The 22,356-nt window shown below is 38.3% G+C and overlaps 1 long non-coding RNA gene across 1 annotated transcript in view; it reads right to left on the bottom strand.

The window, feature by feature from the left end:
• LOC309797127 overlaps nucleotides 1–22,356 on the bottom strand; it is an 877,962-nt gene that overhangs the window by 5,622 nt on the left and 849,984 nt on the right. The window lies entirely within an intron of this gene.

The following is a 22,356-nucleotide window of genomic DNA, read 5'->3' as shown; positions in this document are numbered from 1 at the left end:
AACTGTTTGGTGTGGGAAAAAACTCATACATTTGGTGTCAGAAGTGTCATGGGTAAAAACAGCTCAGACTTTCCCGTCTGGATGACTTTTTATCACTTTTAATTGACTGAATGCCCTGACTAGAATTACCATTACAATGTTGAATAGGAGTTGTGAGAACATACATCCTTGTCTTGTTCCTAATATCAGGGGGTGTCCAGGGCCGTATTATCTGCTGTTCCTTCTTCTTGAACCACTTTTCTCCTCCAGGTCTTTGTAGCGCCAGCTCCTTCATACCTTTCAGATATCAGCTCAAATATTCCTATTCAGAGAGGACCCATCCATTTCTAAAACAGCTTCCTGTCTCTGTCCAAACTCCAATCACTGTCTATTCCATTCTCTTTTATAAGTTTCCTTGTATTTATTTATATTTGAAAGTATTGTACTTAATTTGTCCAATCACCTTTCCACATTCCATTGCTAGAATCTTAGATCAATGAGAGCTGATCCCTTCTCTAACTTGTTCAATGTCCCTCATGCTTATAACATTATCTGACACATGGTAGGCATTAAATAAATATTTGTTGAATAAATGAACAGATAAGTAAATGAATTAATTAATCAGTCAATATATTAATATGTACTTGAAGCAGAGCTTCTCAACCAGAATGACACAGAATACCAAATGGTCTTAAAAGGGTGTATCTGATATACTGATGCTTTCAGCAATATCCCTCCCCATCCTAGAAGACAGCCTCATCCATTTTTCTAGGTCAATTGTACAAATAATATCTATGTATGCCATGATGTTTAAAAAAAGTTTGGGAAAATTGGTAGAGGTGACTTCTCTTATTCTTACTCCTTTATTTTTTTCTTGCTTTAAAAAATAGATGCATTCATCTACCCAAGTGGAAACAACGGAGAGGCTGACTACTGACTGTAGGAAAGCAGTCCAAATAGTCATTACAAGGCAAGATTTACCTTCACGGCACCCAATGTTCCATGCCTATAAAGAGAAGAAAGTATGTGTGGGTAGGTATTGGGGGGGGCAGGGTATGGCTGTATGTGCACTCAATGAGCTGCTGTTCCAAAACACCTTTGCCTAAAAGATGTGGAATGATCATAAATCCTGGAGTAGCCCAGTGATCTGCAACTGACACTTCCTATTTGTTAAACTAAAGCCGAGACAGAAAGCCCCATCAGTTGCCCTGAATATACTGAAAAGAGCATATTCTTTTCAGTAAATCATTGTTTCTACAAATCTGGTGTGTCAGTACCAAAGGAATTGTTTTTTCCTTACTGATATGCAGCCACTCAAAGAAGTAACCACCTTCCAGACAGATGGCTCTGCTTTAGCCAAGCCACCTAGGATGGGGAGCTGGTATCCAGGATAAGGGGTCACACTGGAAATAGTGCCTCAAAGGGAGAGTCTGGGAGGGAGGAAGGGAGGGAAGGAGAGGAAGAGGGAGAGAAGGAGAAAAAAGAAAAGAAAGGAGAAAAGAATAAAGAAAGAAAAGAGTGAGTTTATCTTTAGGAAGATAATATTATATATATATAGTGTGTGTGTGTGTATGTGTATATATATATATATATATATATATATATATATATATATATATATATATATATTCTATTTCTGAATGTAGAACTGGAAGAAATTTCCAGAAATTCATTACCTGTTATAATAATCTTTTGACCATAATTGAATTACATGTAGTCAACCACAAAGTCTGTGTGTGTTTAAAGAGCCACAGCATTGGATTAAGAACTTGCCCTATTTCCCCGGGGGCAGCTTCCAAAGTGAGATTCAAAGCCTAGCCTGGGGAAGACCTTCAAGATGGTGGAGGATTAAGTCCTGGTGATCACCTTTTTCCCCACAAGTACATCAGAAATACATCTACATGTGGAACAACTCCTACAGAACACCTGCTGAACGCTGTCAGAAGACCTCAGATTTCCCAAAAGGCAAGTAACTCCCCACGTACCTGGGTAGGGAAAAAGAAAAAAGAAAAAACAGACACAAAAGAATAGGGATGGGACCTGCCTCTCTGGGAGGGAGCTGTGAAGGAGGAAAAGTTTCCACACACTAGGAAGCCCCTTCACTGGTGGAAACAGGGGGTGGGTGGGGGTAAGCTTCAGAGCCACAGAGGAGAGCACAGCAATAGGGGTGCAGAGGGCAAAGCGGAGAGATTCCCGCATGGAGGATTGGTGCTGGCCAGCACTCAACAGCATAAGAGGCTTGTCTGCTCAGCCTCCGGGGTGGGCAGGGGCTGGGAGCTGAGGCTTGGGCTTCAGAGGTCAGATCCCAGGGAGAGGACTGGGGTTGGCTGCATGAACACAGCCTGAGGGGGCTAGTGCACCACAGCTAGCCTGCAGAGAGTCTGGGGAAAAGTCTGGAGCCGCCTAAGAGGCAAGAGACCATTGTTTCATGGTGCACGAGGAGAGGGGATTCAGAGCACCGCCTAAACAAGCTCCAGAAATTGGCGTGAGCCGAGGCTATCAGTGCAGACACAAGAGACAAGCATGAGATGCTAAGGCTGCTGCTGCAGCCAACAGGTTCCCTGTGTACAAGCACAGGTCACTATCCACACCTCCCCTCCCAGGAGCCTGTGAAGCCCACCACTGTCAGGGTCCTGTGATCCAGGGACCCCTTCCCCAGGAGAACACATGGTGCACCTCATGCTACTGCAACGTCACGCCAGCTTCTGCCACCTCTGCCGCCGCACACTCGCCCCGCATTCTGTACCCCTCCCTCCCCCTGGTCAGAGTGAGCCAGAGGCCCCTAATCAGCTGCTACTTTAACCCCATCCTGTCTGAGCAAAGAACAGATGCCCTCAGGCGACCTACAGACAGAGGGGCCAAATCCAAAGTTGAACCACAGGAGCTGTGCAAACAAAGAAGAGAAAGGGACATTTCTCTCAGCAGCCTCAGGAGCAGCAGATTAAATCTCCACAATCAACTTGATGTACCTGCATCTCTGGAAAACCTGAGTAGACAACAAATCATCCCAAAACTGAGGCTGTGGACTTTGGGAGCAACAACTGGAGACTTCAGGTTTGCTCTCTGCATTTAATTTGTTTCTGGTCTTATGTTTATCTTAGTTTAGTATTTAGAGTTTATTATCATCGGTAGATTTGTTTAGTGTTTTGGTTGCTCTCTTCCTTTTTTTTTACATATAGATATATATACATTTTTCCTTTGTCTCTTTTTGTGAGTGTGTATGTGTATGCTTCTTTGTGGATTTTGTCTGTATAGCATAGCTTTTACAATTTGTCCTAGGGTTCTGTCTGTCCTTTATTTATTTATTTTCTTTTTAGTATAGTTTTTAGAGCTTGTTAACACTAGTCAATTTGTTTTCTGGTTTGCTTGCTCTCTTCTTTCTTTCTTTAGTTTTCTTTCTTTTTCTATTAGTTTTTAATTTTTTATTTATAATAATTTGTTATTTTAATAGGTTTATTTTTTTCTTTCTTTTTTTCCCCCTTTTCTTCTGAGCCATGTGGCTGACAGGGTCTTCGTGCTGTGGCCAGGTATCAGGCCTCTGCCTCTGAGGTGGGAGAGCTGAGTTCAGGACATTGGTGCACCAGAGACCTCCTGGCTCCACATAATATCAAATGGAAAAAGCTTTCCCAGAGATATCCATCTCAACACAAAGACCCAGCTCCACTCAACAACCAGCAACCTACAGTGCTGGACACCCTAAGCCAAACAACTAGCAATACAGCAACACAACACCACCCATTAGAAGAGAGGCTGCCTAAAATCATAATAATGTCACAGACACCCCAAAATAGACCACTGGATGTGGTCCTGCCCACCAGAAAGACAATATCCAGCCTAATCCAACAGAACACAGGCAGCAATCACCTCCACCAGGAAGCCTACACAACCCACTGAACCAACCTTACCCACTGGGGGAAGACACCAAAAACAACAGGAACTATGAACCTGCAGTCTGTGAAAAGGAGACCCCAAACACAGTAAGTTAAGCAAAATGAGAAGACAGAGAAACACACAGTAGATGAAGGAGCAAGGTAAAACCCCACCAGACCAAACAAATGGAGAGGAAATAGGCAGTCTACCTGAAACAGAATTCAGAGTAATGATACTAAAGATGATCCAAAATCTTGGAAGTAGAATGAAGAAAATACAAGAAACATTTAACAAGGACCTAGAAAAACTATAGAGGAAACAAACAATGATGAAAAGCACAATCCCAGACACTATAAAACTCTTAGAGGAAAACACGGGAAAAACACTCTTTGACATAAACCACAGTGAGTCCTTTTTTGACCCACCTCTAGAGTAACGGAAACAAAACCAAAAATAAAAAAATGGGACTTAATTAAACTTAAAAGCTTTTGCACAGCAAAGGAAACCATAAACAAGATGAAAAGACAACCCTCAGAATGGGAGAAAATATTTGCAAATGAAACAACAGACAAAGGGTTAATCTCCAAAGTATACAAACAGCTCATGCAGCTCAATATCAAAAAAACAAACAATCCAGTTAAAAAATGGGCAGAAGACCTAAATAGACATTTCACTAAGGAAGACATACAGATGGCCAAGAGGCACATGAAAAGATGTTCAACATCACTAATTATTAGAGAAATGCAATCAAAACTACAATGAGGTATCACCTCATGCTGGTCAGAATGGCCATCATCAAAAAATCTACAAACAATAAATGCTGGAAAGGGTGTGGTGAAAAGGGAACCCTCCTGCACTGTTGGTGGGAATGTAAATGGATACAACCACTATGGAAAACAGTATGGAGGTTCCTTAAAAAACTAAAAATAGAACTACCATATGACTTAGCAATCCCACTACTGGGCATATACCCTGAGAGATCCATAATTCAAAAAGAGACGTGTACCGCAATGTTCACTGCAGCTCTATTTACAATAGCCAGGACATGGAAGCAACCTAAATGTCCATCGACAGATGAATGGATAACGAAGATGTGGCACATATATACAATAGGATATTACTCAGCCATAAAAAGAAACGAAATTGAGTTATTTGTAGTGAGGTGGATGGACCTAGAGTCTGTCACACAGAGTGAAGTAAGTCAGAAGGAGAAAAACAAATACCACAAATATATGCTAATGCATGTAAATGGAATCTTAAAAAAATGGTACTGATGAACCTAGTTGCAGGGCAGGAATAAAGAGGTAGGCATAGAGAATGGACTTGAGGACATGGAGTGGGAAGGCGAAGCTGGGGCGAAGTGAGAGTAGCATCGACATATATACACTATTGAATGTAAAATAGTTGGCTGGTGGGAAGCAGCAGCGTAGCACAGGGAGATCGGCTCAGTGCTTTGCAATGACCTAGAGGGGTGGGATAGGGAGTATGGGAGGGAGGCTCAAGAGGGAGGGGATATGGGGATATGTGTATACCTATCGCTGATTTGCTTTGTTGTGTAACAGACACTAACACAGTACTGTGAAGCAAAAAAAAAAAAAGCAATTAAAAATTCTCTAGAAGGGATCAATAGCAGAATAACTGAGGCAGAAAAATGGATAAATGACCTGGAAGATAAAATAGTGGAAATAACTACTGCAGAGTAGAATAAAGAAAAAAAATGGAAAGAATTGAGGACAGTCTCAGAGAACTCTGGGACAACATTAAATGCACCAACATTCGAATTATGGGGTCCCAGAAGAAGAAGAGAAAAAGAAAGGGACTGAGGAAATATTTGAAGAGATTATAGTTGAAAACTTCCCTAATATGGGAAAGGAAATAGTCAAGTCCAGGAAGCACAGAGAGTCCCATACAGGATAAATCCAAGGAGAAACATGCCAAGACACATATTAGTCAAACTATCAAAAATTAAATACAAAGAAAAAATATTAAAAGCAGCAAGGGAAAAACAACAAATAACATAGAAGGGAATCCCCATAAGGTTAACAGCTGATCTCTGAGCAGAAATTCTGCAAACCAGAAGGGAGTGGCAGGACATATTTAAAGTCATGAAGGAGAAAAACCTACAACCAAGATGACTCTACCCAGCAAGGATCTCCTTCAGAGTTGATGGAGAAATTAAAACCTTTACAGACAAGCAAAAGCTGAGAGAGTTCAGCACCACCAAACCAGCTTTACAACAAACGCTAAAGGAACTTCTCTAGGCAGGAAACACAAGAGAAGGGAAAGACCTATAATAACAAACCCCAAACAATTAAGAAAATGGTAGTAGGAACATACATATTGATAATTACCTTAAATGTAAATGGATTAAATGCTCCTATCAAAAGACATAGACACAGACTGGCTGAATGGATACAAAAACAAGACCCGTATATATGCTGTCTACAAGAGACCCACTTGAGACCTAGGGACACATGCAGACTGAAAGTGAGGGGATGGAAAAAGATATTCCATGCAAATGAAAATCAGAAGAAAGCTGGAGTAGTAGTTCTCATATTAGACAAAATAGGCTTTAAAATAAAGACTATTACAAGAGACAAAGAAGGACACTACATAATGATCAAGGGATCAATCCAAGGAGAAGATATAACAATTGTAAATATTTATGCACCCAACATAGGAGCACCTCAATACATAAGGCAAATACTAACAGCCATAAAAGGGGAAATTGACAGTAACACAATCATAGTGGGGGACTTTAACATGCCACTTTCACCAATGGACAGATCATCCAAAATGAAAATAAATAAGGAAACACAATCTTTAAATGATACATTAAACAAGATGGACTTGATACTTATAGGACATTCCATCCAAAAACAACAGAATACACATTTTTCTCAAGTGCACACGGAACATTCTCCAGGATAGATCATATCTTGGGTCACAAATCAAGCCTTAGTAAATTTAAGAAAATTGAAATCATATCAAGTATCTTTTCTGACCACAACAGTATGAGATTAGATATCAATTGAAGGAAAAAATCTACATTTTAATTGTCCCTTTTCCCCAGTGTTCTGTAGTTTCTCCAACATTGTAATTACTGCACTATAGTGAAAGTATCTGTTTACATATCTGTTTGTCCAACTAAACTGATAGCTCTCTTAAAGTGGAGGTTTTGTGTTTGTTCTCTTTGTCTCTGCATGAGAAGTAGCCCACTGTTTTCTTCCTAGTACATTGATACTCAATATTTATTGATCTTTTACTAATGTTAGGTTGGTATATAATCTGACTCTGGACTCTCTCATAATTATTGTGGAAACTTAGAACATATTCTCATGACCATGTGAACAATTGGCCTTGGCAGATGGTAAAAACAGCCTGGAAATAGCATGTGCACCTTATTCTCAGTGGTATGTCCAGCAAAGCTAAAACCATGGGGAACTAATAAGCTGACCTTTGGACAGAGGCCAAGATCTGGGGTGGGAGTGGGGGATTTTGGGACAAGCAAAAGAGAAACGTGTAAATGATGCTATCGGGACCTCTGGGTTGCAGCAAGGGATGGAGGCAGCAGATGAAAGAATGAGAGGTAATTTAGTACCCCTGGCAAGGGCCAAGGAAAAAGTTTTTAAATCCAGGAAGGAACAGCTGGGGTAAGATTGACATGAGCACATGCAGAACAGCATCAAAGAAAGTAGATGGGCATTTAAACTTTGCCATTTTTGGTACTAGTTACTAAGACTTCTCCTGGGCATTTGTTCTCTTAATAGACCTAGAATTTCTCTCTGCCTAGCTATCTTTCTCTCGCTTTCTTTGTCCCCCACCCTATCCCTCTGATCTCAGCTACTTTGGGACTCTAGCCAATGCATTACTCTTTCTCAGCAAGAACTCTCTTTTTTCTTTGTTTAATGTGATAACAGTGCCTTTGTGTTAGTAGATCTCAACATGATATGTATCACATAACATTAGTAGTGGTTACCACTCACTGGGCTCAGTGGGTGAGGGGAACTGACCCACTGGATGGGGCAGAAAATGGAATAAAACAACAGGGGAGAGGGATAAGAAAAAAATCAGGAGACTAGGGAACTAGATAGACTGATTCAGGGGGCAGCAATTTTATACCAGAACCCTGCCTTCCTATGGCAAATGGCTTGGTGATGTGAACATGATAGGTTTGATTATGCCCTTAGAGCATTTATTACAAGGTTTTCTGCATAGGACCCTGCAAACTTCAAAGCAGATTTTAGAGATATTTTCCTATATTTCCTTTGGCTCCTCATCCATGACTTCAGTCCCCATGACCCTAGTCCACTTTCTCTATTGCCTTTTCTTTGGAGAAGTAGGCCTGTTGAAAGTAACATCCTCATGTGTTCCTTCTGGTCCACAAATATTCAGGATGGTTACTTCCCATTTCCTTAATCTTGACAAAGAGGTAATTATATGTACAGGAAATCACAAAATTGCCATGCCCAGGTAGATGAAAAATGTAGCTTCTCCATATATACCTTATCTGACTTTCCTCATGAGCACCCCTCTAACACACACACACACACACACACACACACACACACATCTCCCTATAAGTAGCATGGATATATCACTTTAAGTAACAAGTATCTACTCGAATGGCGTAGACCCGTTTTCAGAGTTCATTCCTCCATCCCGTTCCTCTCCAAGATGAATTTTAGATATATGGGGAAGGCAAGCTTACCTGACTTGGGAACTGCAAAGAAGAGGTAAGCCTCATAAGTAAGACCTTCCATTGTCCAGAAGCTTCTCTGTTTACCCTTAAGCATATTTCTCATTTCCCTGAACATGTAGTATCTTGATGTCCCCCAGTTCTAAAATCTGTGGCTCGTGACCTCACATCCTGGCATTTTGGTTCTCAGTGACCATTTCTAAATTAGTAACTGGTCTGCATTTCTGTTCGCACAGGTGACTCAGACTCTTGAGTTAGGGTTGGCACTTTGACCCAGTTGATTTGCCCTGTAGCACTCAGCTTTAAGGCCACGTCACCCCTACCTTTGTGGCCTTTTCTTGCAAATACTCTAAGAAGTATCCTTCCTTACCTCTTTGATACTCTATAGGGAAACTGAAGTTTTACATGCTTTCAGCATCACGTGGGGACTGCAATTCCTGACCATATTGTATCACAGCTTTTTTTCTGTCACATCTTCCCTCCAGACTCTAGTGATGCCAGTCTGCAATGTATTCTCAGAAAAGAACATGGGGCTAATCTTATCTGAATTTGGTATTCCTTTAAAATGATCTATATATTTCTGAATCACATCCTTTCCATCCCCAACTGTGGCACTGAAGATGTGGGGCAAAGACCTGATTTCTAATCTTTGTTCAAATTCTATCTTCTCCTTTTCTCCCACAATTCTTCAGGACTAGAAGGAAATAAGCTTCTTTCTTAACAAACACTGGCTTTCAAGCTGATTGGTTTCCTATTTTGATTATTAGAATCTGAATATCTAAACTTTCTTCCTCTTTCTATTTTTGCAACAATTCTAACCTCCTTCCCCAAACTTAAGTACAAATGTGTCTTAGGAATGACTAGGAAGAAGTTTCTATACATTGGCATACTTAAAAAATATGATCTCTATACTATGTGTGAGTAGCTAACTATTGTAGATGTTCTGACTGAAGACAAAGAGAACATGCTGGAATAAGCATGTATACTAGCTCATGAGGACTGTGCACATCTCTTTCCAACTGTGTTAAGCCAAGTTGGTAATTTGACATCAGCCATATTTGTAGTATTTACACCGTGGAAATAAGCAAATGCTATGGATCGGGGGGTTTGCTTCATTTTGCTTTTTTAAGAGAGCATTATTCAACATTTACCAGCATACCACTGTATTGGATATATTGCAAAGCCAAGTTTATATCCAGAGGATAGCTATTACCTCTATGTGGGATAGCTATCAATCAGAATGGCTCTTAGGCAGCCTAGAGAGTCCCAGATGTACCCTCTCCAACTTCCTAAAGCCAAAGAATACTACATGCAAGCCCCCACTGCCAATTCCAGTTTGACAAAGGTAATGGCAAAGTCCACGGGTACACCAGGCTCCTGGCATAACAATATAGCAGTATTAGTAGTACTACCCAGAAATGCATAGTTTCTCCAAATTTGCCCCAATATAGGTATCAAGGGCCGTATGTCCTCACCAGTCCTCCTAACAAACTCTGTTTCTATCATTTAAAACAGATAGCCAGATTCAGGAGTACTCAAGTTTGACATTGAAAAACAATGGCTACAATGTATTTTTCCCAGCCATAGTTTACATAACATTTTAAGGGCACTCCTGGTATATGGCTAACAGCCAACAGTTTTAAAAGAGTTTTTAAAGCATTGTGGGGTTTTTGTAGAATAAATTAAAAGTCCCAAATTTATACTTCATTTTTAATCTTATGTCTTTCCTCTGTTAAAAACTAAAACATCTTATGGGTCATAGCCATGGGAATGATATGATATTAACAGCAGATTCCTGCTAAGTTTTCTGATTTTACTAGACTGGGTACTTAAGAAAGGTCAATAACAACAACAGGAAACAACATTGATCCAGGACCAAAATTAAAGACAGGATCACCTCAGAAGAAGATAAACATTTTAGAGTCTATTGTGTCTCCTTTGTTTGACCAATAAAGGAAAGGAAAGACTTACTCTGGAACACTGTTTTTATTTTATCTTGGTTTTGGAATCTAACTTATTTCCACTGTATTTATTTTTGGACATAAAATATGAAATTGGAAAACCAGTTAGTTATAATAACAAGAAAGAAAAAGCAAGCAAGCAAAAATTACTTGAAAACGTATTGTTCAAATTCTCATCATCCATGCAGATAGGGGAAGACAGTATAGACCCAGCAGCAGTGATGTGATAAAGGAGACTTATGGTATGGTTTCAGAGGGATGTATTTGAACTCTGGAAGAAAGCTGGCATCCTACATAGCCCCACGATTCCATGTGTATGTGTGTTTGCATGTATGCATGTTTTCAACTTTTCATAGAAAAATACATATTTCCCAAAATATACAAATATGAGCTATTCATAGTAGATCATAAAGGATCAAAAGTCCAAGTGCTGAATTCTGGTTTTAGCCAATTAATGTAGCTGGAAATGTGTCAGCCACTTCAGCAAGGGATTGAGTTGATTTGTCCAAACCCTAGTCCTTTTTCTCCATTGGCATCCATTTAGGACAGGGTTTCTCAACCTCATCACTGTTGACATTTCAAGTTGCATAATTCTTTGTTGTGTGAGGCTGTCCTGTGCATTGTAGGATGTCTAGCAACATTCTTGGCCCCCACCCACTAGAAGCCATTATCATGCCCCCTTCCAGTCATCACAACCAAAAATGTCTTTAGACACTGCCACGTGTCCCTCGTGGGCAAGATCTGCCCCAGCTGAGAATCACTGATTTAGTGAAAAAGAAAAGAAACTCTTATGTCACATCATGCAGAAAAAATAATTCCAAGTGGATTAAATAACTCAAACGTCTAAAAGAAAAATCATAACTACTAGAAGAAAAGATAGTATATTTTCATAATACTGTTTAAAATACAGTATGTTTGGGAGTTAACTAATTGAAGATGATGTTCCTAAGCAGGATGTGACATGCAAAAGCTCTAAGGCATTGGACTGTATGCAAATTTAAAACTTCTGTTGGGTAAAAGATGCTATAAGTAAAGCTAAGTTATAAATCACAAGGTAGGTGAAAGTATTTGGAACATACTGTATATTCTCAAATATTAGACGAGGCTTATTCTGTTCACAGAAAAAATTACTGCCGAGAAAAGTAGAACCCATGTATGGGAGGCCTAATACAGGTTTCTGCTATTGGGGTGTTTCTCAATGCTTAATTTTAAAAAGCAAAATACCATTTTGAGAACATACCAGATTGCTCCTTAATTCAGCATTAATTTTAAATTATAGAGATCACCTGATATAATTTTCCAAAAGTAAAAAGGAGAAAAATAACAAAAATATATTAATTATTGTGACTTAACTATCATAATTGTTAGATACAGTTATGTTTTTTTAAAAACTATGTTACAAAGTAAATATGTGCTCTTGCTCTTTCTCTTCCTCTCCTTTTTCCCTTTCCCTTCTTTATTTATTCTTTCACTTTAAATTTGAAGTATAATTGACATGCAATATTATATTAGTTTTAGGTGTACAATATAGTGATTTTAAATTTATCTGATCAACACAATAAATATAGTTACCATCTGTCACCATTTAAAGTTATCACAGTATTATTGACTATATACTCTTTTCTGTATATTACATTCCCATGATTATTTATTTTATAACTGGAAATTTGTGCCTCTTAATCCCCTTCACGTATTTCACCCACCTTTCCTACCCATCTCCCCTCTGGCAATCACCAGTGTGTTTTCTGTACCTATGAGTCTATTTCTGTTTGGTTATGTTTGTTTATTTGTTTTGATTTTTAGATTCCATATAAGTGAAATCATACAGTATTTGTCTTTTTCTGTCTGACATTTCATTTAGCATAAGACCCTCTAGGTCCATCCGTGTTGTTGCAAATGGCAAGATTTCATTCTTTTTCATAGCTAATTTATATTTCACTGAATATAGGTACCATGTTTTCCTTATCCATTCATTCATCTATTGATGAGCACTTATGTTGCTTCTATTTCTTGGCTATCGTAAATAATGCTTCCATGAAGGTAGGGGTGCATATATCCTTTTGAATAGTGTTTTCATTTTCCTTGGATATATAGCCAGGAGTGGAATTTCTGGATCATATGGTAGTTCTATTTTTAATTTTTTGAGGACCCTCCATACTGTTTTCCATAGTGACTGCACCAATATGCATTCCCACCAACAGTGTACAAGGGTCCCCTTTTCTCCACATCCTTGCCAACACTTGTTATTTATAGATTCTAAAATGGCACTTGCCAGCACCAGTGTCCTCATGGTAGACCGAGCTTCCAAAAATGGGTGCTGCCAGTGTCTGTGTTCCCAGGGGAAGTCACAGTTGCCTCCTACTTCTTTGGTCTGTCTTCTCCCTATGTCTCTTCACATGCTCTTTCCTCTTTGTGTAGCACTGTGTCCAAATGTCCCGTTTTCATAAGGACATCAATCGTATTGGTTTAGGACCCACCCTAACAACCTCAGTTTAACTTGATTACCTCGGTAAAGACCCTATCTCCAAATAGGGTCACACTTTGAGCTACTGGGTGTTAAGACCACAACATATGAATTTGGGGGGGCACACAATTCAACTATAAGAGTACCCACCAATTTTCCCTTTCATTTGTTATAATAAAGTACATATCCTTCCTGCTAACTAAGAGTGATAATTTTATGATGTTCTTGACACAAGCTATCCTGACTTTTTAGTAGGCTCCTCCATTTATCATGTCCTCTCTTTCCTGTATTTTTAACTATTCTTTCCCAACTGGATTATTTCCATTTTCATTTAAACAGATTCAATCTCCAGTGGCCAGAAAGATGAGAAAGAAGGCCCTATATATTTTTTTAATTATCTTAGGAACTAAATTACTTTTTTTACTCCTTTGCCACCATTCAGGTCCAAGCTACTGTCAGTCTCTCGCCTGCACCATTGACATACCCTCCTAACTGATCTTTGATCCACACTGCCCTGTCCCTCCTAAAATCAACTGTCCATGGGGCATCTAGAGTGGTTTTTCCAAAACATAATTTTGACCATATCTCTCCCCTGCTTAAAGCCATAAAACGGCTTCCCATTGCCTTTACAATGCAATTCCAACTCCTTAACATGGCTTATAAAGTCCCCCTGCCCCCCTGCCACGATGATCTAGCTCTTGCAAACCCCTTCAGTTTCATTTCTCACCACTTCATTCCCTTTCTACATGCCAGGCAAATTAAACTCTTTCAGCTGCTTGACTGTACCCATTTTTCTATCGCCTCTTAAGGTCCTTGAACATGCTGTTCTGTCTGTTTGGAATAGAAATAGAATATAAATCCTCCACTTTTCACCTAATGCCTATTCATCTCTTGGATCTCGATTTCACCATTATATCCTCTGGGAAACATTTCCTCACTTCACAGACTTAATTTGGTTTCCTTAGTTATATGCTCTCCTATCGCTCTTTATGAGGACTTCTTACACAGTTGGAAGTAACTATGTACAGGCAACATACTCAATGTTTGTCATATCCACTTATCTCTAAGCCTTATGAGCTCAAGGAATGTGTCTGGCCTCATCATTATGTGCTCTGGTTTTTAGCCTAGTATCTGGCCCAGAAGTAACGGTCAATAAATACTTACTCAGTAAATATTACAATTGTAATTGCTTAATATTGGATTCTTTCTTAAGCAGTTAGCAAAGTACAATACCTGATATAGAGCAGATGTTTAATAAATAGCTCTTGAATGAATAATAAAATATTAATCATAATAGTGATGTTAACAGGAAGGCATAATAAACAGAAATTTGGACAACATATTTTAGGATAAAGAAACAGGGAAAAGATACCTGACCTTCAAAAATGTACTCTGTCATAGGAGTTTCAAATATTAGCCCCTAGGTTGCTTTTGGTCTTCTGAGTTTGTTCTTGGGAGCTTTAAAATTCAGAAATGTCTAAGTTTTGTGTAACCACATTTATAAATATTTTTTTCTGTATACATTTAGGGACTGACTATTAATCAATTTCAAATTCTTCTACCACAGAGTAATCTATATTCCAAATTTGGTGAGAAACTAAGAAAGGAAACTTAAGAAAGGAAATTTCCTTAAGAAAGGAAACTTAAAGGAAATTTCTTTACTCTGATATTACATTCTAGTTGACATGGGCTCCACCTTCTATCAAACAGATAATTAAGAGGTCAGAAAATCAGGAGGATGTCCATGATTATCATTGTTTTTGTCCTCAGGACATTCTCATATCACTGTACTCCGTGTAGTCTTCAAGCATTGTGCACATAGCCAAGCAGTAATCCCTTCAAAGCAGAGAACACTAGAAGAAATGATGATGTTTTGTATCCCTTCAGAAGTCAGAATAGTGCTACGGATTAAGGCTAGATATGAAGAAAACCTAGAATGAACCCTTGGGAGATGTGACCAACTGAAAAATATGTTCACGAAGAAGCAGCAGCAGCTTTCACTAAATAATGACTTCTAGCATTCCTGGGTAAGCTGTTGTTTTAATTAACACAGATATATAAAGTAAAATGAAGAAGACCAATATGTCCTTTTAAAATCTGGAAATCTGCTGCCAGCATAAAATTAAACTCAAGAACAAATTTAAATTTCCATGTTGCTATTCCTTAGTACTGGGATCCTTATTTAATTCAATTCTTTATCTATGTATCTACCCAATAATCTATGGGCACTCCAATTTTTATTTATAAATTTTCACATTCATCTTACTAAATTCATATATATATATATATATATATATATATATATATATATATATATATATGAAATACACACACACACACATATACTGGGAATAAAATCATGTTATCCTAGTATCCTAGGTCTTCTATCCCTTCATTACCACAAGTCAAGGTAAAGTTGGGTCTCACACAACCAGAATAACATGTGACCTCCCTTGGGATAAATCTGATTTTTCTCTGATAGGGATACATTATGAGCCTTGCACAAGATAACTTTTTCACCATCACCTGCACGTATCCAGAGACAGACCCAGATATCCCTGCCTCCCTGTACTTTGGAACCCACACTCTCACCTGCCTTGAATCTACCCAATCTCATTGAGTCCCTTACCCTTGCAAGAACCCTAGGCTCATATCACCCCTAATCTTCCACACTCTAATCTCTACTAAGTCTTTGCACATCCCTTGTTTTATCTTTGTCAACTCCTCCTTTACTTCTGAAACACATCCACTGTGCCTTCTGCAACACATGGTCCATCAGGCCCAAAATGTCTAACACACTCAATCTCTTTGACTTTTCCCATCCTCCAAGGAAACTGCTGCAGCCTTTTCAAGTGATGGTTGTTTCCTCTTCCACACCTATCCTACTACTGGGGCTGGAAGTGCAGTAGATGTCCTCCATGTTCCACATTTCTGGTTCCCAATAGATCATTCTCCCTCTGTCTAGCTCAACCCAGCTTTGATTTTGATGTTATCCTATTACATTGCCTACAACCTCTTCTTGTTGCTGTCATCTACTCTCCTACTCATTTTAGATTGTGATTCCCTGACATTCTCTCTAGCACTACTCCTGCCTTAATCAGAGCAACTTAAAAGTGCATGTAGAGAATTCTGCCAGACCTTTAGCTTTAACCTCCTTTTCTCCAATAGTATTACCAACCTACCACAACACTCTCCCCTATGATCATACCTGTGACTTGTGCTGTCCTATATGTTGGTCACTAGGCACATGTGTGCAGCATTGGAAATATGGCTAGTCCAAATTGAGATGTATTGAAAGTATAAAACACACACTGGATTTCAGAAATTTAGCATAAAAAATGTAAAATATCTCAATAATTTATATTAATGTTTAAATGATAATATTGGGATATTTGCATTAAATATTTCTTTAAATGTGGGTACTAGAAATTTGACAATTACATTTCTGACTCATATATTTCTATTGGGGAGCTCTGTTGTAGACATCCCCACGACCAATAACTGCAAAACTTTCATGGTCTCAGTTTAATACTTGATCCTCTCTAACAACCACCCCCTACCTTTCCAGCTTTCTCCCTCCAATATACCACAAGGACCTCTGATCCATGGATCCGATTCCATTCCCACTCTTATTCATATCCTCGATGTCTCCTCTTTATTCCTTTTCCAGTTTAAATGTCACAATCAATCACTGTGTTTCCTTCTATACATCCGCAGCTCTCTTGCCCTTCTTTCAGTTTCAGTTAGTTGCTTGGTGAGAACACAACCTTGGTTAAAACAATGTTCCACCTGTGTTCTCCTATACTATGTCACTGAACATGTTTGGAGATAAAGCACAGCCATGCTGACTGGTCTCAATTTAACTTCACAGCCATAGTTCTCTTATCCAGTGGTCCTCAAGTTTTGGTGTGCAGCAGAATCTCCTGAGGGGCTTATTGCAGTACACATTTCTGGGCCCCACTCCCATGGTTACATATTTGGTGGGTCTGGCATGGGGCCGAAGAATTTGCATTTCTAGCAAATTCTCAGGTGATGCTGACCCTGTTGGTCACAGAACCACACTTTGAGATCCACTGCTTTAACAGGCCCTAAATGCTGTGCATCCAACTTACTGTATTTCCTCTGTCCTTTCACTCTCCCATTTCCCCAAATAATTTATACCTTCTCTTTTCTCTCCAAACCTTCAGCAGTTCACTCTTATCCTCACTCTAACTGATATCTTTGCTTCCTACTTCACTGAGAAATTTGAAAAACCAACCAGAAGAGAACTTCCATATTCTCTCACAACCATGCCACCTTCCTGTTAGCAGCTGTACTCATGTACTCCTCCTCTAAGTCTTTGTAGATGAATCTTCCTTGCTACTACCTCAAGCTAGTTCTTTTTCATGTGAAACAATTCCTATTTCTTCTCATCCCTAAATACATGGTTTCAGCCATTCCTCCCTCCTTGTCTCATATCAACAAGTCGTCTTCTTTCTTTTCCCAATAGTATACAAATGTACTATTTCTCACACACTAAAAGAAAAACCTTTCTTTATCCCAATTTTTCACCAGCCTCTGCTCCAGTTCTCTGTTCCCATTTACAGAAAAATCTCTGAAATGATTGCTTGTATCCATTATCTCTATTTTTTTTTCTCTAACTACTCTTAAGCCTACTCCAATCAACCTTTCCCCCCTCCATCTATAACAACTATTTTGTCAAGGTCACCAATAACCTCCAACATTTAATTCTGGGACCTTATGTTACGTGACCTATCATCATCATTTGGCTCTGTCATTCATTTCCTGGTGATTTGATACACGTTCTGCACTTGTCTTTCAGGACTCTACATCCTCTTGGTTTTCCTCCCATCTCACTCATAGCTCCTTTTCAGTTCTCTTTGCTAATTTGTTCTTTTCTAAGGTTGTCACAATGAAGTACGAGAAGGTTCATTTCTTGGTCTTCTTTTCCTCTTTATCTACACTTAAACCCTTGGTGATCTTATCAGTTTCCATGACTTTAAATGCCATCTAAATGTTTCTGAGCCCCAAATTCATAACTTCAGCCTAAATATCTTTTCTGAACTTCACAGATATTTATCCAACTGCCAACCTGACATTTCCTCTTGGATCTCTAAGAGACATCTCAAACTCAACATGTTCAAAACTGAACTTGTTATCTTCCTTCAGCCAAAACCTATTCCAACTACTGTCTTACTATGAGTTGATGATGGCTCCATCCTTCAAGTTTCTCAGACCAATAATGTTGGCATCATCCTTGAATCTTTTTTTTTAAATCTTACATCCCACATCCTACCTTACTAGAAATCCTATTGCCTCTACTTTCAAAATGTGTACAGAAGCACTACTCTCACCATCTCCACTGTTCTTACACTGTTCTAAGCCACCATCATTATTTGTTGATTTACTGTCCTATCCTAGTAACTAGTTCCTCTGCCTCCACACTTACCTCCATGTAGTCCATTCTCTACAAAAGAAGCAAGGCTGAGACTTTTAAAATACATAGTATGTATTATGCAACTCCTCTGCCCCAAATCCTTTGATGCTTCCCCTCTCCACTCAGAGTGAAAACCAACATTCTTATAATGGCTTAATGAGGCCCTACATGGCATAGCACTTCCTAACTCCATTACTTATTTCTCCCCTTTTCTCAGTCTGCTCCAGCTACACTAACCTCCTAGTTGTTCCTTAAAAGAGCCAGGTATTCACCAACTGCAGCGACTTTGTTCCAGCATATCTCAGTCAACTATAATAATACCTGATACACAGTGAACACAATAAATATTGTTGCACATACAAATGAAAAGAATTTTTGAGTTAAAAGAAACAACATTCTGAAAGTTTCTAAAGCCAGGAAACAGCTTGACTTTTCCAAAAGGGCATGTGGAAACATAAAATTGTAGTATCAGAAGGAGTCTCATCACTCGGGTCCTGCAGTCCATGGTAAGGTTATGGAGTTTATTCTAAGTACTGGGAAGACATTGAAGATATTTCACATGGAATTTACATGCTTCCATTTATATTTAATAAGGATCTACTGACAGCTCTATGGAGATTTGACTATGGTTTGATAAGGCCAAAGCAGGAAGACTAATTAACAGCCTATTACAATGATCCAAATGAGAGTAGAGAATGGCTTGGTTTATCAAGGTGGTACTAGTGGAGGTGGAACAAAGTGGATGAGGCTAGGCAAGTTTTAAAATGGTCCAAATAAAACCAGTTTGTTGGTTTTAAAGTTTTAAAATAAAGTTTAAAATAAAGTTTTAAAAATTTGATTTTGAGGCATGAGGCCTTGAGTTATGATTATTAAGTTTAAATTATTAAGAACTTCAAAAACTTATCACAATAAAAACATTGAAGTGCATTTTTTCTACTTGAAGTTGGCCATGAAAGATAAGTCAAAGTCATGAGTTTGGAGTATCAAAACTGTAATCTACATTCTGGAAAACTCCAGCAGATTTTAAAGGAAATGCGTAAGGCTGTTTGAAAGAGTACTCCATAAAAAACACGGGGGTTTGGGGCTTCCTTAAAGATTCTCTTAATTGGTTCTCACAGATTAATGGAGTTTTTGAAGTGATTTGGGTGAAATTATTCCTGTTCCAATGAACCGTTTTTTAATCATTTCAATTCCTACCATATTAGTTGACTATAGAACAAGGACTCTACTGTTTTTCGAATTTAAATGAAATCCAATATGTAGATGCATTGTGAAGTTTTCCTGGGAAATGCTTTAAAACTTTCACCTTTATAAGGCCCTTGGAGCTTCCTTTAAATCTGCCTTTCCTCACTATACAGAATGTCGATGTCGTTGAAAGGTTTACAAGAAAATGGGAGCAATTTCCTCCTCCTGTATAATAACAGCTACCACTTATTTAGCACTACATACCAGTCACTGTGCTAAGTTCTTTTCTTTTTTCTAACACAGCTTTATGACATAGGTATTATCATTATCAACATGTTATGGACAAAGATCTAAGGCTCAGAGAGAATCAGTAACTTAAACAAGGCCACACATTCTAGATGGTGGAGTTGTGATTTGAATCCAAGTCTAATTTGGCCTGTTTTCTTCTCACAATAGACATTTCAATACAATTTACAATTCAGAACCTTTCTATAAGTATACTTTTCACACAGATGGGAAATAATTTATTCACATTAGGAGGAATAGTCATATTTTGTAGCTTACCACTGTAGATCTTCCCTTTGCAGGTAGCCACCTATCCTAATATTTGAAAATATTATCCCATGTATTTTTCTCTCTTGAAAATGCCTTATTCCTCTGTGGTTCTTTGATCATTAAAATTAGACTCTGAGGGTAATTTTTCTATGGAAGGAAAAACAAGAATGAACCCAAATAGAATAAAGAGTCAAAATCCTTTTGCCCTTTGAAGATTTTCCCATTATTCAAATCCAAGAGAATGAAAGATTTCTTCCTTTGATAATCTTAAGTCATGTAATATACGATAGATACCTAGTGCTTCCTTGCCAGATATATCTTAAGAAATAGCAATTGTATCAACCTAAATTCTACTATCGATTTTCAACATAATGTCTTCCACCAGTGGTGGAATGAAATTTATGACCGTATCTGAAAAACAGAAGGAAACACTTACGAGGCTGGATAATGTAGGGTCAAACCAAACCCTACCAAATTAATAGCCACCGAGGGTGTATGAAAATCCAAATCAGATATAAATTATATTTATAGTATATTTACTTTACTCAACTGATTAGCAAAGAGTATAACACTTACATTGTGATCTAGCTATTATTTTCAGTTTTTAGGTAATTTTGTAGTTCAGTGATAAGACTCTGAATGGGAATTGGTAACCTAGAGTTCCACCTAGAGTTCTAACACAAGATATCAAGTAAATCACAGCTTCCCTGAATTTCAACTGTTTCTAATGGATGGTGCAAAATCTCTGGTGGGAGGAATGTCGATGCTTTTGAAACATTTTGAAGGAAACATGTCCTATAAAAATGTTTTCTGATATCATTATTACTCATGCCTGAAAAAAATTGTTTTTCTGTCCTTGTAATCCTTATATTGGTATCCCACAAGCCTTTTTAAAAATACTTGGTGATGCCATATAATGTTGGATTTCAAGTTGTTACATTTCAGAGCACTTTCTGAGAACTATCATCAATTAACACCTCTTTTCAGGAAGAATGTTTGTTAGTTACCTAATCAGTTAAAATGGCATCTTTCTCTAAACAAAGTTTGAAAAGGCACACAGACCAATAGTTCTTTTTTGTTTGTTTATTTGTGTCTTTCTGCTCACCCAAACATGACTAAGTATAGATACAGCCTCTGTTCTCTTTCACTGACCAAACAGAACTCCTTCCAAGAAACTGTCCAAGGAGAATTCATGACCTTGCTTTTTCTCTCACAAACAATAAGATTTATTTTCTCTGATTCTCTGGTTAGTCTGGGAAAATATTTTATTTTTAATAGACAAAATGTGTGTCTAAGATCACATCTCCATTTTTCATTATATTTCTGCAGAGATTAGAAAAATTTATTGGAGTATAGTTGCTTTACAACGTTGTGTTAGTTTCTGCTGTTCTTTACTTAAATTACTTTTTACTGGTGGTATTACAAGTAACATGTAAGAATGTTGGGTAAAGAAATTTTTTCAGATACCAACATCACTGTTACTCATAAAGTGAGTTCTAGTTTACTTTACAAAACACACTTACAAAAATCTATTATTTCGAATAGCATGCTGCAGAACTAGGCATAATGGGATTAACTACTTATCTGGGTGGCTATTATAATCACTTCTCTCTTTTTTTTTTTTTTTTGCCTTATAACAAATTTAATCAGTTATGCATATACATATGTTTCCATATCCCCTCCCTTTTGTGTCTCCCTCCCACCCTCCCTATCCCACCCCTCCAGGCAGTCACAAAGCACCAAGCTGATCTCCCTGTGCTATGCGGCTGCTTCCCACTAGCTATCTATCTTACGTTTGGTAGTGTATATATGTCCATGCCACTCTCTCACTTTGCCCAGCTTACCCTTCCCCCTCCCCATATCCTCAAGTCCATTCTCTAGTAGGTCTGTGTCTTTATTCCTGTCTTACCCCTAGGTTCTTCATGACATTTTTTTTTCTTAAATTCCATATATATGTGTTAGCATACAGTATTTGTCTTTCTCTTTCTGACTTACTTCACTCTGTATGACAGACTCTAGGTCTATCCACCTCATTACAAATAGCTCAATTTCATTTATTTTTATGGCTGAGTAATATTCCATTGTATATATGTGCCACATCTTCTTTATCCATTCATCCGATGATGGACACTTAGGTTGTTTCCATCTCCGGGCTATTGTAAACAGGGCTGCTATGAACATTTTGGTACATGTCTCTTTTTGAATT

This window comes from Mesoplodon mirus, assembly GCF_964341445.2.
Source record: "Mesoplodon mirus genome assembly, chromosome: X".
In the NCBI taxonomy this organism is placed as follows: Eukaryota; Metazoa; Chordata; class Mammalia; order Artiodactyla; family Ziphiidae; genus Mesoplodon; species Mesoplodon mirus.
The sequence above is the reverse complement of the archived record's forward strand: the minus strand, read 5'-3'. Positions and strand labels throughout refer to the sequence as shown.